The 11,056-nt window shown below is 44.2% G+C and overlaps 1 protein-coding gene across 1 annotated transcript in view; it reads right to left on the minus strand.

The window, feature by feature from the left end:
• The window catches only part of LOC144493676 (sterile alpha motif domain-containing protein 12-like), an 82,866-nt gene extending 73,741 nt beyond the window's left edge, over positions 1–9,125 (minus strand). The window contains exon 1 of the mRNA XM_078212976.1: positions 9,100–9,125. The gene's annotated coding sequence lies outside the window, so the exon portion shown is untranslated. The remainder of the gene's footprint in view (positions 1–9,099) is intronic.
• Positions 9,126–11,056: the final 1,931 nt, after the last annotated feature.

Here is an 11,056-nt window from a genome sequence, read left to right on the forward strand (position 1 = left end):
TTATTCATGTTCAGATCGGGGCACCCTTTAAACATGGCACCCCAATCTCAGTGCAACCAGGCTTTGCTGGCATGTTTAGGCCCCACCTCCCTGCATGACATCGTGAAACTTGCCCAGTTGTTTTGTTTATGACAGCATAGTAAGATCTAGAAAGAAACATGCTGTTTTTCTCACCGAAACCAACACTTAGCCAAATTCTGGTAAGATCACCCCTCCAATCTCTCAGCATTTACCCTTTCAAGCCCCTTCAGAATTTTACAGATTTCAATGAGACCGCCTCTCATTCTTCCAAACTTCAGAGAATAAAAGCACAATTTACTTAGCCTCTCATCATAGGACAATTCCCTTGTCCCAGAGACAAATTTGGTTAGGTGTATTGGCTATGCTAAATTCTCTTTCAGTGAACCCGAACAGGTGCTGGAGTGTGGCGACTCAGGGATTTTCACAGTAACTTCATTGCCATGTTAATGTCAGCTTGTGATAATAAATAAACTTTAGTGCACACTGTTCATACCTTACAGTAAATGGTCAAATTCTATGATTATCACATTTTTAACAGTGAATTGGTTTTTTCTTTTAAAATATGAAGATAATGGTCCAAATCTTCTGGTGTCCGGATCATTGGATACAAGACGTATGACCCTGGATGTGCATCAGGACTCTGCAGAAGGCCTGACATGCTCACCTCTCTGGGAATTGCCTGGGAAGATTCAACTTCCAATGATTACTTCCCCTGCTGCCTTTGTGAATGTCTCTGTCTCATATCAGAGTCAAAGGTTTCGGACAGTTCTGTGGGATTTACCTGGAAAGGTACCCGGTAAACGCTGGACAGAAATATCCTAATCTAATTCCTAGTTAAATAAGGCACTGATCCCCCACTCTCCCCAGCCCCACTCACCATGACCACCCTAATTCCCTACTCAATTCCTGACTAACCTCTACCGCCTGGCTATCTCCAGCCTGATATGACTATCCCTGACCACCTGACTACCCCCCTGCCTCCTCACCAGCCAACTACTACCTCACCCGCCTGCCACCCTCCCACCTATCACCCTACTTGTCTGCCATGGGGACAGCGATGTAGTGGTATTGTCATTTTACTAATCCAAAGACCCAGGTTTATTCTCTTAGGACCCTGGTGCAGATCCCACCATGGCAGATGGTGAAATCGGAACTCAATAAAAATCTGGAATTAAAAGCCTGGTGATGACCACAAAACCATTGTTGATTGGTGTGAAAACACATTTTCATCACTAATGTCCTTTGGGGAAGGAAGTCTGCCGTCCTTACCTAGTCTGGCCTACATGTGACTCTAGACCCACAGCAATGCAGTTGACTCTCAGCTGCCCTCTGAAATGGCCTCGCAAACTATTCAGTTCAAGGGAAATTAGGGATGGGCAATAAGCAATAAATGCTGGCCCAGCCAGTGATGCTCACATCCCATGAATGCATTTTTAAAAACTCACCTGCTTACCCAGCGACATATCTGCCCACTCACTCATTCACCAACATTCATACTTAACTTTAAACTTTCCATAGCAGCAATCTGACAATGATCCGACAACGCAGGAGATCCCGGCCATTAAATGGCCCTGATATTGCTGTCAGTGACTCGCCGTGGATGTCAAGAAAAGCTTCTGAGAGATCTAATGAGCGCTGTGGTGAAAGCCTTTCCTTTCTCAACATGCAATTGATTATAGCATTGTGTAATGAGGATTCTGGGTATGGAGCAGCAATGATGTCATTCAGTCGTAGAAACAGTTAATTACTTCAGTTCTCTGCACCTTACCTGTGACTGTAACACTACATTCTGCACCCGCACCCGCCCCTTTCCTCCTCCCCTATGTACTCTATGAATGGTATGTTTTATCTGCATAGCGTGCAAGAAAGAATACTTTTCACTCTATCCCAATATACGTGACAATAATAAATCAAATCAAATAACAATCATCACATCTTTCTTATAATGCAGTGTGCAATACGCTACATGTGGCCTAATTAAATTTAGTACTTTATAACTCCGGAAGCTTGATGCTATCCAAGACAAAGCAGCCTGTTGCAACTGCCACCTCAAATACCCTCCACTGTTGGCGCACAGTGGCAGCAGGGTATACCATCTGCAATATGCATGGCAGCAACTCCCAAAGGCTCCTTTTGACAGCAATTTCCAAACCCACAACCTAAGCCAACTAGAAGGGCATTTGCAACAGGGGCATAGGACCACCATCACCTATAGGTGCTCCTCCCAGTCACACACCATCCTGTCTTGGAACTGAATCACTTTTCATTGTCTCAATATGATCGCTTCTCATTCCTCTAAACTCCAGTGAGTGCAGGCCCAACCTACTTAACCTCTCATAAATAATCCCTTCAATCCCGGGATTACCTGGTGAACCTTCTCTGGACTGCCTTCACTGCTAATATATCATTCCTTAGATAAGGGGATCAAAACTGTTCACAATATTCCGGGTATGGTCTAACTCGTGCCTTGTATAGATTTAGCAAGACTTCCCCAATTTTTATTCTCCATTTCCTTTAAAATAAAGGCCAACATTTCATTTGCCTTCCCTTATTACCTGTTGAACTTGCATGCTAACTTTTTGTGATTAGTGCAGTAGGACTCCCAAATTCTTATGTGCTTCAAGTGTCTGCAGTCTTTCACCTTTTAAATAACATTCAGATCCTTTGTTCTTCCCATCAAAGTGCATAACTTCATATTTTCCTACATTGTACGCCAAGTTTGTTCTCACTCACTCAACCTGTCTATATCCGTCTGTAGATTCTTTGGGTGGAATTTTCCCATCCCACCCACCACGGGAATCGTAGCAGACTGGACTAGATCATGCAAAAGTCCGTTGATCTCAGGCGGGACTTTCCGGTCTTGGCGAACGCAGGCGGGACTTTCCGGTCTTGGCGAACGCGGCCGGAAAACCCCGCCCAGTGTGTCATCTTCATCACTTGCCTTCCCATCTGTTCAGCCCCACTATGCTTGGGCATAGTGAACAGCAGAAAATTGTCTGTGTTCATTTACAGGCTCTGGGTGCAGTTCCACGCCACCGACACCCCTCTTATTAACAAAAGGTCCGTTTTTCATCCCATTTTCCATTCTCTCCCTGATTCTGCTGGTTGTCAGCATACATTGCCCTGCAGACAGGCCAGCCGAGGTATCACTATTTGAGGGCGGCACAATGGCACAGTGGTTAGCACTGCTGCCTCACAGCACCAGGGACCCAAGTTCAATTCCGGCCTCGGGTCACTGTCTGTGTGAACTTTGCACATTCTCCCCGGGTCTATGTGGGTTTCCTCCAGGTGCTCCAGTTTCCTCCCACAGTCCAAAGATGTGCGGGTTAGGTTGATTGTCCATGCTAAATTGACCCTAGTATCAGGGGGATTAGCAGGTTAAATGAGGGTTACATGAATAGAGCCTGGGTGGGATTGTGGTCAGTACAGACTCAATGGGCCAAATGGCCTCTTCTGTTCTGTAGGGATTCTATGATTCACCAGCATTGTGTGTACTGCTGGAGATGTTGCTCAATGGTTTCCACATATCAAGTTCTGGATTCTGTTCTATTATACATCCCACGCCCCTACTTCAGCTTTCAGTGACATGCAGATTGACTCAGGATATCAACACATTAACAAAGTCAATTTTATTTTCTTCTTTTTTTCCTGTGGAATTATTTAAATATATCGCTGCCTTTTCTGATTGTGAATTATTCTGGGATATGCTGAGGGCATGGGAGGTGCTATACAAGTGCTAGTTTTTGATTTCTTTGTCTGTGACTACAATCTTCTCCCAAATGCCCAAGTTCTTGTGGCGTCCTGGCCAGTATTTCTGACTTGCCTAATCCCTTACTTACACTGTACCCTTTCCATAGGGATGAATCTAAACAGCATAGTGAGCCTTCATGAGGGATATTTCATGAGAAAGATTAAAGAAAATTTATGTGACTCAAATTTCATTGGTTTATAATACCGATTTAGCAAAAGCAAGTTTTCTTAACTCCAAATGCAGAGGAAAATATATACTTGACAGCCAACCTACGGTACATTCCTATATTAAATCCCAGGTAGCCTCCCCTGTGTGTACACACTTGATTGTTTTAGTTTGTAATTAGTTTTAACTTTATTAATTTCTGTTCATATATGGGAAGAAATTGCAGATCCCCTAACCGAGAAATTTGCATCATCGATTGTCACGGATGAGGTGCCTGAAGATTGGAGAGTGGCAAATGTTGTGCCTTTGTTTAAAAAGGGCTGCAGGGAAAAGCCTGGGAACCACAGGCCTGTGAGCCTCACATCTGTGGTGGGTAAATTATTGGGAGGTATTTTGATAGACAGGATCTACAGGCATTTAGAGACGCAAGTACTGATTAGGGACAGTCAGCATGGCTTTGTGGGTGGAAAATCATGTCTCACAAATTTGATTGAGTTTTTTGAAGGGGTAACCAAGAAGGTAGATGAGGGCAGTGCAGTTGATGTTGTCTACATGGACTTTAGCAAGGCCTTTGACAAGGTACCGCATGATAGGTTGTTGCATAAGGTTAAATCCTACAGGATCCAGGGCGAGGTATCTAAATGGATACAAAATTGACTTCTTGACAGAAGCCAGAGGGTGGTTGTGGAGAATTGTTTTTCAAACTGGAGACCTGTGACCAGCGGTGTGCCTCAGGGATCAGTGCCGGGTCCACTGTTATTTGTCATTTATATTAATGATTTGGATGAGAATATGGGGGGCATGGTTAGTAAGTTTGCAGATGACACTAAAATTGGTGGCATAGTGGACAGTGAAGAAAGTTATCTCCAATTGCAACGGGATCTTGATCAATTGGGCCAGTGGGCTGACGAATGGCAGATGGAGTTTAATTTAGACAAATGCGGTGGAATGTCTTGTGAAAAGGAAGAGGGAAGCTTATGTAGGGATGAGGAAACAAGGTTCAGATGGCTCGATTGAGGGTTACAAGTTAGCAAGGAATGAGCTGAAAAAGGGGCTGAGGAGAGCTAGGAGGGGACATGAGAAGTCCTTGGCGGGTCGGATCAAGGAAAACCCCAAGGCTTTTTACTCTTATGTGAGGAATAAAAGAATGACCAGGGTGAGGTTAGGGCCAGTCAAGGACAGTGGTGGGAACTTGTGTATGGAATCAGTAGAGATAGGCGAGGTGATGAATGAATACTTTTCTTCAGTGTTCACCAAGGAGAGGGGCCATGTTTTGCAGGAAGAGAAGGTGTTACAGGCTAATAGGCTGGAGGAAATAGATGTTCGGAGGGAGGATGTATTGGCAGTTTTGAATAAACTGAAGGTCGATAAGTCCCCTGGGCCTGATGAAATGTATCCTAGGATTCTTTGGGAGGCGAGGGATGAGATTGCAGAGCCTTTGGCTTTGATCTTTGGGTCCTCACTGTCCACGGGGATGGTGCCAGAGGACTGGAGAGTGGCAAATGTTGTTCCTCTGTTTAAGAAAGGGAATAGAAATGACCCTGGTAATTATAGACCGGTTAGTCTGACTTCGGTGGTTGGTAAATTGATGGAAAAGGTCCTTAGGGATGGGATTTACGACCATTTAGAAAGATGCGGATTAATCCGGGATAGTCAGCACGGATTTGTGAAGGGCAAATCGTGCCTCACAAATTTGATAGAATTTTTTGAGGAGGTAACTAGGTGTGTTGATGAAGGTAGGGCGGTTGATGTCATATACATGGATTTTAGTAAGGCGTTTGATAAGGTCCCCCATGGTCGGCTTATGATGAAAGTAAGGAGGTGTGGGATAGAGGGAAAGTTGGCCGATTGGATAGGTAACTGGCTATCTGATCGAAGACAGAGGGTGGTGGTGGATGAAAAATTTTCGGACTGGAGGCAGGTTGCTAGCGGAGTGCCGCAGGGATCGGTGCTTGGTCCTCTGCTCTTTGTGATTTTTATTAATGACTTAGAGGAGGGGGCTGAAGGGTGGATCAGTAAATTTGCTGATGACACCAAGATTGGTGGAGTAGTGGATGAGGTGGAGGGGTGTTGTAGGCTGCAAAGAGACATAGATAGGATGCAAAGCTGGACTGAAAAATGGCAAATGGAGTTTAACCCTGATAAATGTGAGGTGATTCATTTTGGTAGGACAAATTTAAATGTGGATTACAGGGTCAAAGGTAGGGTTCTGAAGACTGTGGAGGAACAGAGAGATCTTGGGGTCCATATCCACAGATCTCTAAAGGTTGCCACTCAAGTGGATAGAGCTGTGAAGAAGGCATATAGTGTGTTAGCTTTTATTAACAGGGGGTTGGAGTTTAAGAGCCGTGGGGTTATGCTGCAACTGTACAGGACCTTGGTGAGACCGCATTTGGAATATTGCGTGCAGTTCTGGTCACCTCACTATAAGAAGGATGTGGAAGCGCTGGAGAGAGTGCAGAGGAGATTTACCAGGATGCTGCCTGGTTTGGAGTGTCGGTCTTATGAGGAAAGGTTGAGGGAGCTGGGGCTGTTCTCTCTGGAGCGGAGGAGATTGAGGGGAGACTTAATAGAGGTTTATAAAATGATGAAGGGGATAGATCGAGTGAACGTTCAAAGACTATTTCCTCGGGTGGAAGGAGCTATTACAAGGGGGCATAACTATAGGGTTCATGGTGGGAGATATAGGAAGGATATCAGAGGTAGGTTCTTCACGCAGAGAGTGGTTGGGGTGTGGAATGGACTGCCTGCAGTGATAGTGGAGTCAGACACTTTAGGAACATTTAAGCGGTTATTGGATAGGCACATGGAGCACACCAGGATGGTAGGGAGTGGGATAGCTTGATCTTGGTTTCAGATGAAGGTCGGCACAACATCGTGGGCCGAAGGGCCTGTTCTGTGCTGTACTGTTCTATGTTCTATGTTCTATGTTCTAAATGCGAGGTGATGCATTTTGGTAGATTGAACCAGGGCAGGACTTACTCAGTTAATGGTAGGGCATTGGTGAGAGTTACAGAACAAAGAGATCTAGGGGTACATGTTCATAGCTCCTTGAAAGTGGAGTCCCAGGTAGACAGAGTGGTGAGGAAGGCATTCGGCATGCTTGGTTTTATCGGTCAGAACATTGAATACAGGAGTTGGAATGTCTTGTTGAAGTTGTACAAGACATTGCTAAGGCCACACTTGGAATACTGTGTGCAATTCTGGTCACCCTATTATAGAAAGGACATTATTAAACTAGAAAGAGTGCAGAAAAGATTTACTAGGATGCTACCGGGACTTGATGGATTGAGTTATAAGGAGAGGCTGGATAGACTGGGACTTTTTTGCCTGGAGCATAGGAGGCTGAGGGGTGATCTTATAGAGGTCTATAAAATAATGAGGGGCACAGATCAGCTCAATAGTCAATATCTTTTCCCAAAGGTAGGGGAGTCTAAAACTAGAGGGCATAGGTTTAAGGTGAAAGGGGAGAGATATAAAAGTGTCCAGAGGGGCAATTTTTTCACACAGAGGGTGGTGAGTGTCTGAAACAAGCTGCCAGAGGTAGTAGTAGAGGTGGGTACAATTTTGTTTTTTGAAAAGCATTTAGATAGTTACATGGGTATGATGGGTATAGAGGGATATGGGCCAAATGCGGGCAATTGGGATTAACTTAAGGGGTTGTTTTAAAAAAAGGGCAGCATGGACAAGTTGGGCCGAAGGGCCTGTTTCCATGCTGTAAACCTCTATGACTCTATGAATTCTCCGACTGCCAACCAGGAAGTGAAAAGCACTAAAATCAAATCACTTGTTAAAATTTTACACGGAGTAAAATGAAGGATTGGGTCATAGGTATGGGGTGAAGGTACAAACTGAAATATCATGAAAATAAATGTTAAAATGTAGTTCAAAAGTCGAGTCATTAATCTTAATGGAGAAATTTAAAATAACACTCCACAAATATATTATTTTTTTCAGGGCCAGGTCAGTTGTTTAGCAACAGTTATTCCTCCCAATGCCATTAATAACCCCATTACTCCTGATTGAAACTCCTGAAACTTTAAAATAGAATTTGTAATCACCTTGCAAGGACAGAAATGGAGAAGTTCTCACCACATCAACTGATGATTGCTCTATGTAGGTGGCGGGGCGTGATGAGAGGACAGAGTGAACTGGGTCCACAGCACACCCTGTCGCAGAGCATTGAGTGACAGTCCGCTCCTTCAGGATCTCTGTTGTCAATCTGCCAATCAACAAAAAACAAAAATTGCAGTATTCATCTGCAGGGGAGTAGTGACGGCGAACATTGATTGTTCCGCGTTTGCCATCAAAAACCACTGCAAAATCTAGGTCGTTATGTTTTGTTAATGTATCAACATTTTGGATCAATAATTTTCTAGTGAGATTAATAATCCAAAATCATCTAATCAATTTATTGCCCGACATCACCAATAATCCATTGATCCACCCCACAGTAATAACCCCTTTCTGCATAAGAGCGTTTATTCGGAAAGTCAAAGTTTCTTGTTTCGTATTTCAAATGTGTGTGCAATGAATTTCAACATGTTCTGCCCCGAAGCAGATTCACTGTCATTTTTCCTACAAGCTTTACTCATAAGCAATTACTTCTCTCTCCCTTCTTATTACAGCCAAGCGCATTATTCCTCTTACAGGAAGAGTAGTAAATTAGTAACACCTCATCAGATTGTCAAGTAACCGTCAGTGTTTTTTTGCTGCATTAACAGCAGCGGCCTTGGCAATGCCACTCACAACCAAGGCAACCAAACATCAAAAAAAAATTCACTTTGCCGATATTCCTAAATATAAAAAACATCTGTGTCACCCGATTCTATTTCGACACACCAGCAGCTTTCCTGAAATATCACTCGTTCTGGCCTTTTGACGACTCGTAGCCTTGGACCTTAACCTGGGTGAAAGGTAACATCTTCCCGACACTAAAGCGAGTGTCGATATTTACACGAAGGCTCAGAGTCGCTAAAATGCTGTTCACTGCTCGATCAAGTTTTAAATTCAAACGGGAGAACACAAATGAAACAAATGCTAAATTGTGAACTGGTAACGCGCGAATATTCAACTTCTACAAATTCACAGTAAATCAATCATACTGCACATGTATGCTCGCATACCTGGCTCTCTACCCGGAGTTCACGGTGCACACACACCTGGTTCTCCACCCGGAGCTCGCTGTGCTCACATACCTGGTTCTCTACCCGGAGTTCAAGGTATATACACACCTGGTTACCCAGAGTTCACGGTGCACACACACCTGGTTCTCCACCCGGAGCTCGCTGTGCTCACACACCTGGTTCTCTACCCGGAGTTCAAGGTATATACACACCTGGTTACCCAGAGTTCACGGTGCACACACACCTGGTTCTCCACCCGGAGCTCGCTGTGCTCACATACCTGGTTCTCTACCCGGAGTTCAAGGTATATCTACACCTGGTTCTCTATCCAGAGTTCATGGTATACACACACACACCTGGTTACCCGGAGCTCGCGGTGCTCACACACCTGGTTACCCGGAGCTCGCGGTGCTCACACACCTGGCTCTCAGCTCCCCAGGTAATCAGAATGTGTTGCGCACACCTGAATCCGGTTCTGTCAGTCATACCAATGTGCGCGCGCAATCAGCATACTATTCAAATAAAAGCAAATTACAGCGGATGCTGAAATCTGAAACCAAAAGACAAAATGATGGAAAATCTCAATAGGTCTGGCAGCATTTGAGAGGAGAGAAAGGAGCTGACGTTACGAGTCCTGATGACCCTTTGTCAAAGCTCATTCCACAGTAGTCAGCATACTATACAACCTCGTTGTTCATTCGGATTGGCCTTGAACATGCGACATGGGGTTCCTTGGATGCCTGTCACCCAAGAGAAATAGCTCCGTAACTCTTTTAAAAAGTTACTTTGTATGTTACCTTTGATGACTATGATGTTCACATACGGTTGCCAACCTGGGTTTAACGTATTTCCGGAGATTTGATGGTATGAAATATTTGACTTTTTTCTTGAAATTATTAATACCATTTCTAAGTCAAAGAAATAGCACAAAATAATAAAGATTTACGGACAAGTGCGTTCAAATAAAAAATATTTCTATGGTGTTTCTACAGGATTGATCACAAAGGAAGTAGCACTGATTCAGGATAGGTAACATAACTAAAATGTTCAGACAATTTTATTAACCTTTAAAGTATGTAATGAATTAAATCAAACAAACCTAATTTAATTCACTGCCTCTCACGCCCTCCCACCAAACTGCACCTTCGGGGAGGTAAGGCTGAATCCTCAGAGAGAAGAACCAAAGATGCTTTAGTACCAATGAGTACAACAGTGTAAATCACAAGCCAACACCAACTCCCACTCATTTCAGTTTGTGTCCCTCCCTACCTCCCCCGTTTGTATTGCCCTCCCCCCTCCCCAGACAGTGTTTGTTTCTCTCTTACCCCCCTCCCCCCGACGCAGTTTGTCTTTGTTTACTTTCTCTCTCTAGCTTGTTTCTCGCTTCCACAATTTATGTTCTTCAGTCTCTCCATACCCCAGTTTGTGCTTTGCTCTCTCTCTCTCCCAGTTTCTTCCTCGGGACTCTGAGTTTCCAGGCGATTGATTTCCTATGGATCGCCCTTTAGCTTCATCCTTGCCACCTCCAATGTAGCTGGCAGACCAGCAAGATTCAGGAACACTGACTGCAACCCAGAACTGCTTGGGTGTTGCACGAACCATTGAAATAGGGACTGTTTCTCCCTTGTCGCCAGGTCAGGATAACCATTCATCCAAAACTTCAGTGCAGCCTTGAGGGAGGTGCCGAATTTCCGTTGAGACGTGTAAACCAATGTTCTCCATGATTACTATTTCAAAGACCAGCAAGAGGATTCATCCAGTGTCCTAAAGTTTATTTATGTTACAAGTAGGCTTACATTCACACTGTAATGAAGTTATTGTGAAAATCCCCTAGTCGCCACACTCCAGGGCCTGTTTGGGTACACTGAGGGGCAATTTAGCATAATGTGGAGATGCCGGCGTTGGACTGGGGTAAACACAGTAAGAAGTTTAACAAGAAGTTTCCAAGAGAAGGGGCTTGGAGCTCCGAAAGTTGTGTGGCTTTTGCTACCAA

Source organism: Mustelus asterias, chromosome 5 (assembly GCF_964213995.1).
Source record: "Mustelus asterias chromosome 5, sMusAst1.hap1.1, whole genome shotgun sequence".
NCBI lineage: Eukaryota > Metazoa > Chordata > Chondrichthyes > Carcharhiniformes > Triakidae > Mustelus > Mustelus asterias.